Here is a 14,464-nt window from a genome sequence, read left to right on the forward strand (position 1 = left end):
TGATAAAAGTTTAGTCACCTCAATTGTAAATAGGCAGAAAGCTGAAATTTAAAAATTTGCTGGCAATACTTTTTCTTTTTTTTTACATATCTACATGGTCAGTATTAATGCACCCCAAATGCCATTGGCTCTTAGAGTATATATTTATTTTAACTAATTTTGACTGTATTGAGCGAACCCTCTCCACTAATCATCATCAATGGAAGAAGTAGAGGAAAAATTGATTCCACATTAGAGGACAAACTTGACAGAGCATCTTGAATTACCATGTCAAGTAAATCCTGGGAAAATTTGCCAGTATCTCGAAGACCTTTCAGAACAAATGCAGCGTAATTTGAGAGCTCGTCAGCGAAAACTGAATTTGTATCATTGAAAAATATTTTCTGCAATTTTTTAAGGGGTTGGTTGATTATTTTCTTGAAGGACCAGATTAATTCGACTCTTGTCGTATATTTCAAGTCATAGAATAATATTGCTACACTTGATTTTTTTTTTTTCGAATCGAGGTCTCTTACCAAATTCTTTGAGATACTTCGGTAGTGGTGTGACGAAGCAAATATATTGATTTTTTTTTATAATTATATTATGAGGCAGTAAGAGTAACCTTTTATAACCTCGGTTGTACTAATTATCTTGATCAGGAAATTTGCTGGTAGGAATAAGTAAGAAACTTTTTAAACAATTAGTTTCTGTTTCAGTAGGGTTGCCATTGGTGCTGGTTCATCGTCAAAGTAGGTGGCATTTCTTCTCTTAGGTTGCTCTTTGGAAAGGTTTCGTAAATATGACGCTTTTTAAATTCTTCTTCAAAAAATTGGCCGTTTAGTAACAAATGGTGTTTTTTTTGTAATACAAAAGTGCTTTTTTACTTGCTTTGGAAGTACTCATTCAAGCTTCGACTTGCTAAGGTTGTTTTGGTTTGGAAGCTTGTTTTCAGAGGCAACGCTATAGCGTTGCGTATAGTAAAGGCTATACGGCTCCAATGTTTTATTATTTATTATTTTTGTTTTCCAAAGGCACTTCATATTGAAGGGGTCGTCGCATAAACTTCGGAGAGGGCTCATTTGATTGGAAACTGAAAGTTCTAGTTCACTTTTTTAAGAGTCAAAAGAGATCGGAGGGTAATCACCCCCCCCCCTCCTCCCACGCCTTTTTCCCAAATGCATCCGATAAAAATTTTGAGATAGCCATTTTGTTAAAAGTAGTTCAAAGATCATATAACAAAAACCCCGGTGTCGACACAGTTCAGTTAGTTCAGTTTTTAAGTGCTAAAAGAGATTGGAGGGTAACATGCCCTCCCTCCCTCTTACGCCGGTTTTCCCAAATGCACCCGATAAAAATTATGAGATAGCCATTTTGTTAAAAGTAGTTCAAAGATCATATAACAAAAACTCTGGGATCGACACAAGCCCCCAGGGCACGGGGCAGGCGTTGTAAGTTATGCCCTGGGGGCATATATGGTTCTTATGGAAGGGGTGCTCGTATAAACTTCAAAGAGGGCCGATTTGATTCGAAATTGAAAGTTCTAGTTCACTTTGTAAGATTCAAAAGAGATCAGAGGGCAGCTACAGCCCCCCCCCTCTCCACGGTCTTTTTTCCTTAAACCCATCCTATCGAACTTTGAGATAGTCATTGTTTTAAATAGTTCAAAGATCATTTAACGAAACCCCCCCCCCCCCAGGACCTGAGGGCAGGTGTTGTAAGTTATGCCGTGGGGGAATATATGGTTCCAATGGAAGGGATGCTCGTATAAACCTTGGAGAGGGTTCATTTGATTGGAAATTGAAAGTTCTCGTTAACTTTTTAAGAGTCAAAAGAGATTAGAGGGCAACTAGCCCCCCCCCCCACCCCCACCCACGCCCCTTTTTCCCCAAATGCATCCGATAAAGGTTTTGAGATAGCCATTTTGTTAAAAATAGTTCAAAAGTCAGATAACAAGAACTCAGGTGTTGAAACAACCCCCCAGGGCCTGGGGGCAGGCGTTGTACGTTATATCCTGGGGGCTTATATGGTTCTTATGAAAGAGATGCTCGTATAAACTTCAGAGAGGGCTCATTTGATTGGAAATTGAAAGTCAGAGTTCAATTTTTCAGAGTCAAAAGAGATCCGAGGGCACCTAGCCCCGCCTCCCTCCCCATGCCTTTTTTCCAAACCCATCCGATGAAAATTTTGAGATAAACATTTTGTTAAAAATAGTTCAAAGGTAAAATAAGAAAAACTCCGGTGCCGATACAACCCCCCAGGGTCCGGGGGCAGGGGTTCTAATTTATGCCCTGAGGGCATGTATGGTTCTTATGAAAGAGATTCTCGTATAAACTTCGTAGAGGGATCATTTGATTGGACATTGAAATTTCTAGTTTACTTTCTAAGAGTCAAGAGATCGGAGGGCAACTAGCCCCTATCCCCCATGCCCTTTTTCCTCAAACCCATCGGCTACAAATTTTGTGCCTTTTTTTAAAAAACAAGTTAAGAAATTAGATAACAAAAATTCCGGTGTCGACACAACTCCCCAGGGCGTGGGGGAAAGGCGTTGTAAGTGTTGTGCCGGGGGCGTATATGGTTCTTATGAAAGGGATGCTCGTACAAACTCCAGAGAGAGCTCATTTGATTGGAAATTAAAAGTTCTAGTTCACTTTTTAAGAGTCAAAAGATATCCGAGGGCAAATAGGTCCTCCCACGCCCTTTTTCCCCCAACCCATCCGATAAAAATTTTGAGATAGCTTTTTCGTTAAAAATAGTTCAAAGATCAGATAAGGAAAACCCCGGTGTCGACGCAACCCTCCAGGGCCCGGGGCAGACGTTTTAAATAATGCTCTCAGGGCGTATACGGTTCTTATGAAGGGGTGTTCGTTTAAACCTCGGAGAGGGCTCATGTGGTTGGAAATTGAAAGTTCTCGTTCACTTTTTAAGAGTCAAAAGAGATCGGAGGGCAACTAGCCCCTCCCCCCTTCACGCCCTATTTTCCTCAGTCCCATCCAATAAGTACTTTGAGAGAGTCATTTTTTTCAAAATGGTTCAAAGATCAAATAATGAAATCTCCGGGATCGACACAATCCTTCAGGGCCCGGGGTAGGCGTTGTATGCTATGGGGCGATACTAAGGAGGCGATACCCCAACAGTTGTTTGTAGTGATTTTTGCTCGTTTCAAACTTTATTTGCATATTCAATTTAAGTTTCACTCGTTTAAGATTTATTTATTCATTTACATTAGTATCTATTGTATGATTGTTTGCATTGATTGTTTATTTAATTTCTGTTCGTTTTGGGTTTCATTTATACTTCAATAGCAATTTTTTTTTGTTTTGAGCCTGATTTGCATATTCAATTTAAGCATTAATCGCTTTAAGATTTGTTTGTTCATTTATATTATTACTTGTTGTATATTTTTTTGTTATGATTGTTTATTTAATTTCTGTTTGTTGTGGGTTTCATTTATTCTTTAATAGTAATTTCTGGTCGTTTTGAGTTTGATTTTTAACAGGTAATTGTATCTACTGATATGAAGTTTAAAATGGGCTTTAGCCTACTTTTCTTTGAAAAACTTCTTTTTAGGAAAGTTTTTTTTAAATTAATCAAACAGTTCGTGGTAACGAACTGTAAGCAAGGAGCGACCCGGCTCATTGGTAACCGAAATTCTAAAAAACAGAATTTTGATACCAATAGATACATCAAAAGAATCAGATTTTAATTCTAATTTCAAATATATAAGTTTCATCAAGTTTAATTTTACCTATCAAAAGTTACGCGCCTGAGAAAATTTGGCTGATTTTCGAAAAAAGGGGGAAAGACCCCCTAATAGTTATAGAACCTTAATGAAAATCACACCATCATATTCAGCGTATCAGAGAACCCTACTGTAGAGGTTTCAAGCTCCTATCTACAAAAATTTGTAATTTTGCATTTTTTGCCAGAAGAAAGATCAAGGATGTGGGTTTTTTTTTTTTTTTTTTTTTTTTTTTTTTTTTTTTTTTTTTTTTTCAGGGGTGATCGTATTGACCCAGTGGTCCTAGAATATCGTTGGAGGACACACTTGAATGGAAATTAAAAGTTCTAGTGCCCTTTTTAAGTGACCAAAAAAAATGGAGGGCAATCAGGCCCCCTCCCATTCTCTTTTTTTTCCCAAATTCACCCGATCAAAATTTTGAGATAGCCATTTTGTTCAGCATGGTCGAAAATGTGGAAACTATGTCTTTTAGGATGACTTAATCCCTCGAAGCCCCCAGGGGGAGGGCTGAAATTTATGAACTTTACCCAATGTTAACATATAGTATTGGTTATTGGGACCCGACTCAATGGTAACCGAAACTCTAGAAAACAGTATTTTGATACAAATAGATACACCAAAAGAATCGGATTTTAATGCTGATTTCAAATATATAAGTTTCATAAAGTTTACTCCTACCCATCAAAAGTTACGCGCGAAAAGAAAATTTCTGAGAAAATTTGGCTGATTTTCGAAAAAAGGGGGAAAGACTCCCTAAAAGTTATAGAACCTTAATGAAAAGCACACCATCATATTCCGCGTATCAGAAAACCCTACTGTAGAGGTTTCAAGCTCCTATCTACAAAAATGTGGAATTTGGTAATTTTTGCTAGAACAAAGGTCACGGGTGCGTGTTTATTTTTATTTTTATTTTTTTCCAGGGGTGATCGTATCGACCCAGTGGTCCTAGAATATCGTGGGAGGGCTCATTGGAATGGAAATTAAAAGTTCTAGTGCCCTTTTTAAGTGACCAAAAAAAATGGAGGGTAACTAGGCCCCCTCCCGCGCTCATTGTTTTCCCAAAGTCACCTAATCAAAATTTTGAGATAGCCATTTTGTTCAACATGTTCGAAAATATTGTAAGTGTGTCTTTTAGGGTGACTTAATCCCTAGAAGTTTCTCGGAGGAGGGGTGAAAGTTATGAACTTTACCCAATGTTAACATATAGTATTGGTTATTGGGAAGTATACAGTACAGACGTTTTCAGGGGAGATTTTTCCTAGTAGTGGGGGGGGGTCAGGCAAGGACATACGCAGGGGGGGCCTCCGGGCCCGGGCCCCCTGAAATATCACGATTTTTTTCATTTTCCCATAATTTTCTGATTTTTCTCACAGAATAATGGGTTTGAAGGATTTGGCCCCCCCCCGAAACAAATTCCTGCGTACGTGCCTGGGGTCGGGGGTTATGTAGGAGGATCTTTCCATGAAGGAAGTTTTCATGGGGGAAGGGACATTGCTATAAAGGGGACGCCGGACTTCCCAGCATTATTTGAAAAAAGATCAGAAATTAAATATAAAAAAAAAAACAAGTTTTTCAACTGCAACAGCAGCAACATCAAAACTTTAAACGAACAGAAAATATTACATATATGATTGGGTTCGCCCCCTAGTCGATACGTCACTCTTTAAGCCAGAGATTTTTTAGTACTTTCATAAGAGCTATTTATTCTAATTAACGGCCTTTGTGATTAAGCGATAATTGGAACGAAATTCGAACTTTAGCTTAAAGAGCAAGGTATTGACTAGGGGGCGAACCCACTAATATACGTATTAAAAATATATGAATATAGAAGTTCGTTATGTAAGTTAATTCGTAAGTTACGTATATTTCTTACTAATAAAAACGTTCTAAAATAAAATGAAACAAGTTTCGAGAAAGCCATTTAACCAAATAAAAGTAAATTAATATGAAAATTTTGTTTTAATTATTCATATACTGTGAGCCAAGATCAAAACCTGCATTTATTCAAAAACGTTCAAAAATTAAATAAAAAAAACAAGTTTTTTTTAACTGAAAGTAAGGAGCGACGTTAAAACTTAGAACGAACAGACATTATTCCGTATATGAAAGGGGCTGTCCCCTCCTCAACGCCTTGCTCTTTACGCTAAAGTTTGACTTTCTCACAACTCTATTTTTTTTTAACAATAAAAAACTTTAGCGTAAAGAGCGAGGCGTTGAGGAGGGGACAGCCCCTTTCATATACGGAATAATTTCTGTTCTTTTTGAGTTTTAATGTCGCTCCTTACATTCAGTTAAAAAAACTTGTTTTTTTATTTAATTACAAGAAGTGGTTATGTATTATTTTGAGGCGAGATCAGCAGTTATATGTTACTATAACGTTGTCTTTTCTGGCTAATTAAGTAGAAAAAACTTTTTCCACAAAATAAGTTTTTAACAAAAAAGTAAAGAACTCCTTTAAACTAAAAATTAACAAAAATAGAATCAAATAATCTACCAAGCATACAACTACCACAAATCTGTATCAATAAATAAGTGAAACCCAAAATAAAACAGAAATTAAAATAAATAACAGAATCAAACTCAAAACAAGCAAAAATTAGTATGAATAGGGGTCTAAACTCCTATGCTTTCTAAAAGCCAGAATATGGTTTATACTTAACTGAAAAATTCAAATGAATTTACTGAAAAAAATGTATATTATCAGTTTAATATACATATACCGATATTTATTCCTTAAAATCTTAATTAATCTTTGATTTCTTAATGTTATAAAGGTAAAAAGTTTTCAAAGAATTTTTTCAGTAAAGTACAAATTGTATTCTGACTTTTAGGAAGCATATAGGTTTAGAATCCTACTCAAATTAATTTCTGCTCGTTTTGAGTTTGACTCTTAGTCCGGGCGCCACGTGAAGCTATCTTGCTTATTTCCAAAAGTAAATGTTGTGACAGGTACAAATTTTCTGAGTGCATAAGTTTATAGAATCAATATCAGTGATTCTGATTTGCTCGGGTCCAGCTTTCCAGAGGGGCGGCATCATAGAAAAAACTTGCTTAGAAATATATAGTTTTGTCGAAGTTTTTGAATGATAAGAATCGAAACATGGCCAATAACTTTGGGGCTAGGCCGCAATCCTGCAGCAAGAAAAGTCTTGCATTTACAAAAGAAGAAAAAATCTAAATTTAGGCTTTTTGGATGTTTTCCAAAGTAAAGCTTTGTTAAATACTTCTGACAGAAATTAATGTTAGGCCTATATTTTGATTTCAAATTGAATTCTGGTCCTAAAGATAAGTTTATCTTTAAGTTAGCTATTTCAATTGTATTTGAATGGGAAAATTTTTAGGCTGGAATTTGAAAAACCTAGTTTCAGTTTAGTTCTCAACTCACTTGGGGTTTGGGGTCTAGGCTACCTTAAATTACCTTAAATCGCATTGTCCAGCGAAATAAGGAAAGATCCTGTAGAGTCGCTGGTCAGTGACGATGGGGAGCCACTGGTTCGGCGGCGTCCCACTCTGTTTTCCATGGTTTGGTGGACCAATTCTTATCAATGGCGATCTTGAATGCATTGACAGAGGGAGCGGTGACAGCTGCATTTGGAAGACTGTTCCAGGGGCCCACCACTCTATTGGAGAAGCTGTGGTTGCGGAGTCTGCTGTGAGCTCTCTTCCTGAGCAGGTTCTTACTATGCCTTCTTGTCCTGGATGATTCGTCAAGTTGGAAAGTACTCTGAGAAGAGGAATCGGCATGCAGTAGCTTGTTATCCGTAATGACATCGTTTCTTCACATTCTATAGACGACTTTTAGGAGCTGTAGTTTGTTCGGGCGAGATAGATAGTTGAGGTTCTTACATCCAACAATAGCTTCGGTTGCGCACCTTTGAAACAGACTCTATTTTCTGTTGGTCACTCTTATTCAGAGGAGTGGCAACACACATCCCAAACTCCAGCAATGGTCGCACAAGACCCTTGTACAGCTTCGTCACGACTTTAGATGATCTGCTACGTACTGTACGGTTAATTATTCCGAGGGTCTGAGATGCTTTGGCAACCGCTGTTTGTGTGTGTTTGTTGAATTTTAATTCTTCATCGACAACTATTCCCAAATCTCTTTCAGCTACCGAGGAACCAATAGATTGTCTAGAGCCATCCCCCCCCACTCATATGGTATTTTCCCACCTTTGAAAAGACAGAGGAGTATAGCCTAGGCTAGTTTAATATGAGGGTAGGCTAATTCAAACTGAATTGCTGCTAATTCAACCAAAACTACAATATTCATTCCTACTGAACACAATTCTGCTGTTTTTTGAAGATAGAAAATACCATGTTCCTTACTGGTTTAGTCCACAACACTCACAACTCCAGGGCATGTTCCTGAAGCTCTTCTTTGGTGAAGCTGCAGATTAGCTACCCTTGATAAAAATATGTTATTATTATTAAAGCTCAATTGATAGAATCTAGAGTTAAAAAGTAAATAAAAATATTTTTACTAAGGCTTGATTTATAGAACCTAGAAGATGTACAGAATCCTGTCAATGACAATTTTTTTTTTATTTGTGGGAGGAATTTCTGCAAGTAATGGTTGTAAAATTTGGATACAGTATTGAATTCAAATCAAATGGGTTTTTTTGTTTCTTAGTTATCTTGTTATGTTAGTATATTTTGAATTAACCAATAAATTGGTAAAGTTTTTCAAAAGGTATGGCTTGGGGTATGGCAGTCCTGTGCTGGTCCTGCATGGAAGTCATCCAGTTACTGGTTCAGGAGGGAAAGAATTTCATGAATTATACTTTTTTTAAATAAAACATTGACAATTTAAAAACATAAGCAAGCGTTAGCAAAGCTGACATCAAAATCTGACAAACTAGAGCAATTTTAGGCATTCTTTTTATTGATTATATAGTACCATGTATGGTAAATTATTGACAGGCAACTGATTACAAGCAGTACAACTTATTTTTTTTTATTACTCTAAAGGACCAGTGGCAGTATTTCTGCCTTTAGTACAACTTCTTTACTGACTGGGTAAAAGGCTCTGTGGATAATGAAAACTCCAACTTTACTATATTTTGTAAGTAAAATGTCTACCTTTGTTCTAGCCTGTTTGCTGGGATTGCTTTCCAGTTCAGAGGAAGGGTAGCTTTAACAATGCCATATATCAATACACATTGCTGTACTGTAAGTTTTCTAAGAGAAGCATGATCACATCCAAGGAGATGCCATATAAACATACAATGACAAGAATGTCACATTTTCACTTTTCAAAGCTTCCATCTATCATTTGCTAAAATTTCCAATTAGAATTTAGTAAGGTTTTCCTTAAATTCTTTTAAAGTTTAAATGGTTAGCAAAAACTGGGTACTTTTGGTCAATTTTGACACCTTTTAGTTTCTCAAAAGGTATGGCAGTCCTGTTCTGTTCCTGCATGGAAGTCATTTAATTACTGATTAGCAAAGTAGCAAACTGAGTAGCTAAGTCAACATGAAAAGTTGACAAACCAGAGCAATTTTTGGTAATGTTTTTATTGTTTTACAGAGTGCTGTGTATGGTATTGACAGGTATCTGATTACAGGCAGTACAACTTAATTTTTATAACTCTAAAGGGTCAGTGGCAGTATTTCTGCTTTTTCTGCAACTATTTTGCTGAGTGGCTAAAAGGCCCCGAGGATAATCAAAACTCCAACTTTACTATCTATTGAAAGTAAAGCTTCTAGATTTGTTCTAGCCTGTTTGCTGGGATTGCTTCCCAATTCATAGGAATAGTAGCTTTAACATGTTATTATTCTAATCCACCATTTCAAAGAGTTGGCCTCTCTTAGCATAGTTGAAGAGCCAGAATCGTGTCTGTACATGGGAGAAAAGTGGATACCAGTACATCTTATCATGAAAAACATGGGGTCAGTATTAGTAAATTCCATAGGATTGGTCTACTGCATTAGTGGTTGGGATACAGTGAGTTTTTTCTATTTGAAAGGGAATCAAACTTTAGTTGGTGCTGCAGAAAAATCTTTAATGACAGCTTATGGTAAATATTTATTCCATTATTCAATGCAACATCTCAAATCTGCCAAAATATGAGGAAGACATTACTAAACTATGTCAAAAAGTGGTGCTTGGGTGTATGGTAGAAAAACCAGTGAATCCCTGACATTGAAGTATCTGCAAGTGTATTTATCCCAAAGAAAAGAAAGATGTGGAGTGTTTGCCTCCTATGGAAAGCTCCTTTGAATACCACATAAAACGTGCCCTTCTACAGTGGTCTGTCATTATAAGGCAATATTCTTAAGCTATTTGTGCATAACTCACTGGATTTTGGATGAGCTTTTAGCGAGTTACCACGAACTGTTTGATTGTGCTGCTTAAAAAAAAAAAAATCATTGAAATGAAGAAAACTTGAATGATAACTCATATGACTTAAAATTCAGTGACATTCTACTCTTAAGAAGTTAGCTAAAAACTTTAAATATGATTTAGTGGCTGATTGTCCTACTTAGAAAGGAACGGTGTGAATCACTGTATTGACTCTTTGGATTAGCATAACATATTAACAGTTAAGTTCATCAGCCTCTATATATACGGGCCATCATTAAATTTTCTTCTTAATGTCTTATTTTTTTTACTATTTAATCCCTTATGAGCACTTGGAGAAGGCTTTTGAATATAGTGTATTTCAATGTGACGTTTTCCTTCTTATTTGTCTTTGGAGAAGATACCGAAAGACTGTAAGTTTTTTTTTATGTAGATCAGAATAATTTTGTAATTTGGAACAATTAATTCTTACATGATTCAAATCAAGAAAAAAAAATTGTTTTCCCCAATGCGAGTAGAAAACAAAGTTAAAACATGAAGGTCACTACCCCTACATCCCCACACTTTAAATGCAAGTTTAATTTTGTTTAATTAGAGAATTATTATTCTTAAGGAACATCAAGCCTTAAAATGCTCGGGGGGGGGGGGGGTAAAGAGTGTAAAAAATTTCAAAAATAAATTTTTGGGTCATAATTTTCACATTTTTCCAGAGGCGATTTTTTGAAGATATCTTGTTCTTAGGAAGTGTTCCTCACGCCTCCCCAGCCTGTGTGGATAAGAAAATGAATTTAGTATTTAGTATTTTATACTACACTCAAAATTTCCCCAGAATAAAAGGGGAGCTGCCAACCCGCATCACTCATATTGTATACTTACTCCAAATATGTTCGTCCAGACCATATGAGGATCGGGGGTAAATTCTTTAAATTTCACTATTTTTCAGAATGACTTCTTACTGAAAGTTAACAAATTGACGCCTATAAGCGCAAATTTTGAGTCTTCAAGTCCCAATGTCGCTCGCCCACTCACTTTGTGTTTTTCAGGAGATTTGTCGTAGTTTCACTACCTTAGATGCTTCTTCATTGTTCTTTGTACTTTAGTCTTTTCGTTTATGTTTTCATGAATAGCCAGTGTGGTCTTAGTGCCTATTTAAATTATGTTAGAGATAGCGCTTTGATCCTCCAGCACCTTTCAGCACTGCTTTATGCATTTAGTGTTTTTAGTTCGATCCATGGTTGGCTATTTAGTCTAAAAATTAAATAAAAAAAACTAGTTTTTTTAACTGAAAGTAAGGAACGACGTTAAAACTTAAAACGAACAGAAATTATTCCGTATATGAAAGGGACTGTCCCCTCGTCAATGCCTCGCTCTTTACGCTAAATTTTTTTATTGTTAAAAAAAAAGAGTTGTGAGAAAGTCAAACTTTAGCGTAAAGAGCGAGGCGTTGAGGAGGGGACAGCCACTTTCATATACGGAATGATTTCTGTTCGGTTTAAGTTTTAACGTCGTTCCTTACTTTCAGTTAAAAAAAACTTGTTTTTTTTATTTCAATTTTTAGACTAATTTTTGATGTGTAAATCTAAACCTAATGAAACTTATATATTTGAAATCAGCATTAAAATCTGATTCTTTTGATGTATCTATTAATATCAAAATCCCGTTTTCTAGAGTTTCGGTTACCATTGAGCTGGGTCGCTCCTTACTTACAGTTCGTTGCCACGAACTGTTTGATCAATTTTGAGATTCCTCAAAAAGTTTTGTTGACTTGTTCTAATGCTAGAATAGACGTTTTATAGCTTAAATCTGCCTTTCAATATGGTTTGATGTCCAGCCTGGAAGATTTTTCCCTTTCTGTCCGAAATTGAGAAAAGCAAATCAAAGAGTTGACATTGTTTGCATATACTTTTCTTGAGTCTTACTTATCCTCGTATTGATTCTTCTTTTCTCGCTACTGTGTAACCAACCGTGTATGCCGTGCGACGATTTTCGGAAAATCTGTGACAACTTGTAAAGCAGCGTGATATTTGGATTGATTAGTTTACTGACTTCACACCAAGATTATATACGAGGGAAGAGGTGTTCGTACTTACACAATTTACGAAATAATCTGAAGTTCTGTAGCTTATAACAGAATAGAATTCATTATAAACATCTAAAACTTCAGCGATATGTAAAAAAAACTTTGAGTGGCTTGAGCTTTGGTAGAGAATTATTCCTCGGCCTGTTATTGTTGAATTGAGGTTATATAATTCGTGGGTACTATTTTCTCTATTGTTTCGAAGTTTTAACGGTGGTAAGTAGACTTAGTAAACCAGTCCATTAATATTGACCTTTAGACCGTCAACCATCTGTCTAGCTACTGCTGTGCAGCTAGACTTTTGCATGTAGATGCATATACTTTTGCATGTAGATTCATACCCAGAAATTGGTTTGGGACGATGAGGTAATTCCCTAAGATTCAAAATCCTGTCTTAAGCGAGGGAACTTTTGTTTACTTTCAGTTCTGTAAAGAAGACCTTAAAAGTCTCGCCAGTAACACATATATGCAATTCAAAGTAACAAATCGGTGTAACATTATGCAGTTATATCATGTTTTCGCTCTAAGAACGTCTACAGGGGAGTGGACTTATAGCCACCTGTGCCCCTGCTGGTATATCCCTGGCTAGCTTTAATCTGTCCCTCTTTTCTACTCGACTCCATGGAAAAACAGATTGAATTTTGCATTTTGTTTCTGTTTTATAATGAAATTAAATAATTGAAACAACCTCCTGCCAAAAAATGCCTATGTTCTGAGAGAACTGGCAAATTCAATGCTCTTGAAAATCAAAATTTTTAAACTTTTAGCACTTCCCGCGCCGATTCATCTTCAGAAAAGAAATTGAAGACTACTTATATTGGAGCACATGAATGTTGATGGTTATGGGCTTGAATATTTTTGTGTAGAAATTTACAATAGAATTTCAGTGTCAAAATTTTGTGCATAGGCTATATATTTGCAGTGGGAAAGTTCTGTGGTGTTTCTAAAGGCCGCATCCCCCATGAGCTCACGTGCCCGTTTGCAGGGCCCTGGTAAGTTATAGCAATAGGTTATCTCATCAATATGGTCTCAGAACATATTTACTCAAACCAGGTACAAGGGAGAAGGGCCCATGTGCCTATGCATGCACATAAGTAGGGGATGGGTTTGCCCTTGCTTTCTCCGAAATATCGAGGTCTATTATGATTTTCCCTGTATTTTACCGACTTTTTGCTATATTATCCAACTATGTGTTAGTTGGTCTTTGTAGCTGAACGGGATACTCGAACTGTTTCTTCATTCATAGTTAATACAATTAAAATTGGCCTGATTGAAAAGAAGAGATAGCCTAAAGCAACATATTAATTCAGTAGATATTATTCCATAAGGATAATCAGCCTCACTCTCTGATGCCTTTCTATCATCACGTAAATGTCTGGTGCCATGTATAATCTTGCTAGACTTTCTTCATTGACCAACTCAATCAATTCTCCGACTCCCTGTGGGATTGTGAAATAACTTCCAAATGACGGCAACTACGTCTGGATTTAATAATGTTGTACTTGAAAACGATTTAAAATTCCTTAGATGGCTCTAGTGATTTAATACTTGTGAGTACATGGCGTTGAAATAAAGGTCTAGACTGCTAAACCTAAACAGGTATGTTTGATTATGAACATATAAATGTATGGAAATATATCCTAGATAAATATAATGTTTTTAAGCTTCCCCTTTGGCAGAATTTGAAATCCTAGACACCGAGTTCTAGATTCTAGAACTAGTGTCTTAAAATTTTAGTTCTCTTAGCCAAGTCTCAGATTTTTACGCATGAACTGGAGCTAACTAGCCATGGACGTCCGGTTAAACACTTTCCCAGACACGGAAGTCTAGCTAGAGATCCATATGAATACCACCTCTGTTCGAATTTGCGTTTGATGCTTATGCCATCTATTTGTGCTCTAACCTCACCAATGTAAGCACTGCTGTAGGTATTGCAATGATGGCACTGCTTTAGGTATCGCAGTTCCTTCAAAAGTAGAACCTGAAAATCTGGAAGAGATACCTTGGGTTCATTATAGTTTGTGATTTGTATATTTTTGAAGAGCTCCTGTTTTCCATGTATAAAAAAAATCAAAGCACCACCCGTGGATAACTTTTTTCTTTTCTTTTAATCTGCGAGATGAAGGTGGGATTTAAAGCTACATTGGGTGACTCTTCTCCACATTTTAAATCTGTCAAAACTTGGGTAATAGGCTCAAAATGAGATGTACCGTCAGTCAAGATGTTGATGGTCCTGTAAAACTAAAATTGGCGAAACCGAAAAAATAATCGGAAGAAGTCCTGGAAACGACATGGACGAGTTTCAGTTGGAATTGACAGTGATTGTTGAGAATACTTAAATATCGAAAAGAAATAATCACATC

General features: G+C 36.4%; 1 protein-coding gene across 2 annotated transcripts in view; it reads left to right on the forward strand.

Annotated features, from left to right (window-relative positions):
* The window catches only part of rho-5 (rhomboid-5), a 349,085-nt gene that overhangs the window by 142,505 nt on the left and 192,116 nt on the right, over positions 1-14,464 (forward strand). The gene's annotated exons all lie outside the window — the stretch shown is intronic.

This window comes from Artemia sp. Qi Xiang Cuo, chromosome 1 (genome assembly GCF_049724085.1).
Source record: "Artemia sp. Qi Xiang Cuo chromosome 1, ASM4972408v1, whole genome shotgun sequence".
Lineage (NCBI taxonomy): Eukaryota > Metazoa > Arthropoda > Branchiopoda > Anostraca > Artemiidae > Artemia > Artemia sp. Qi Xiang Cuo.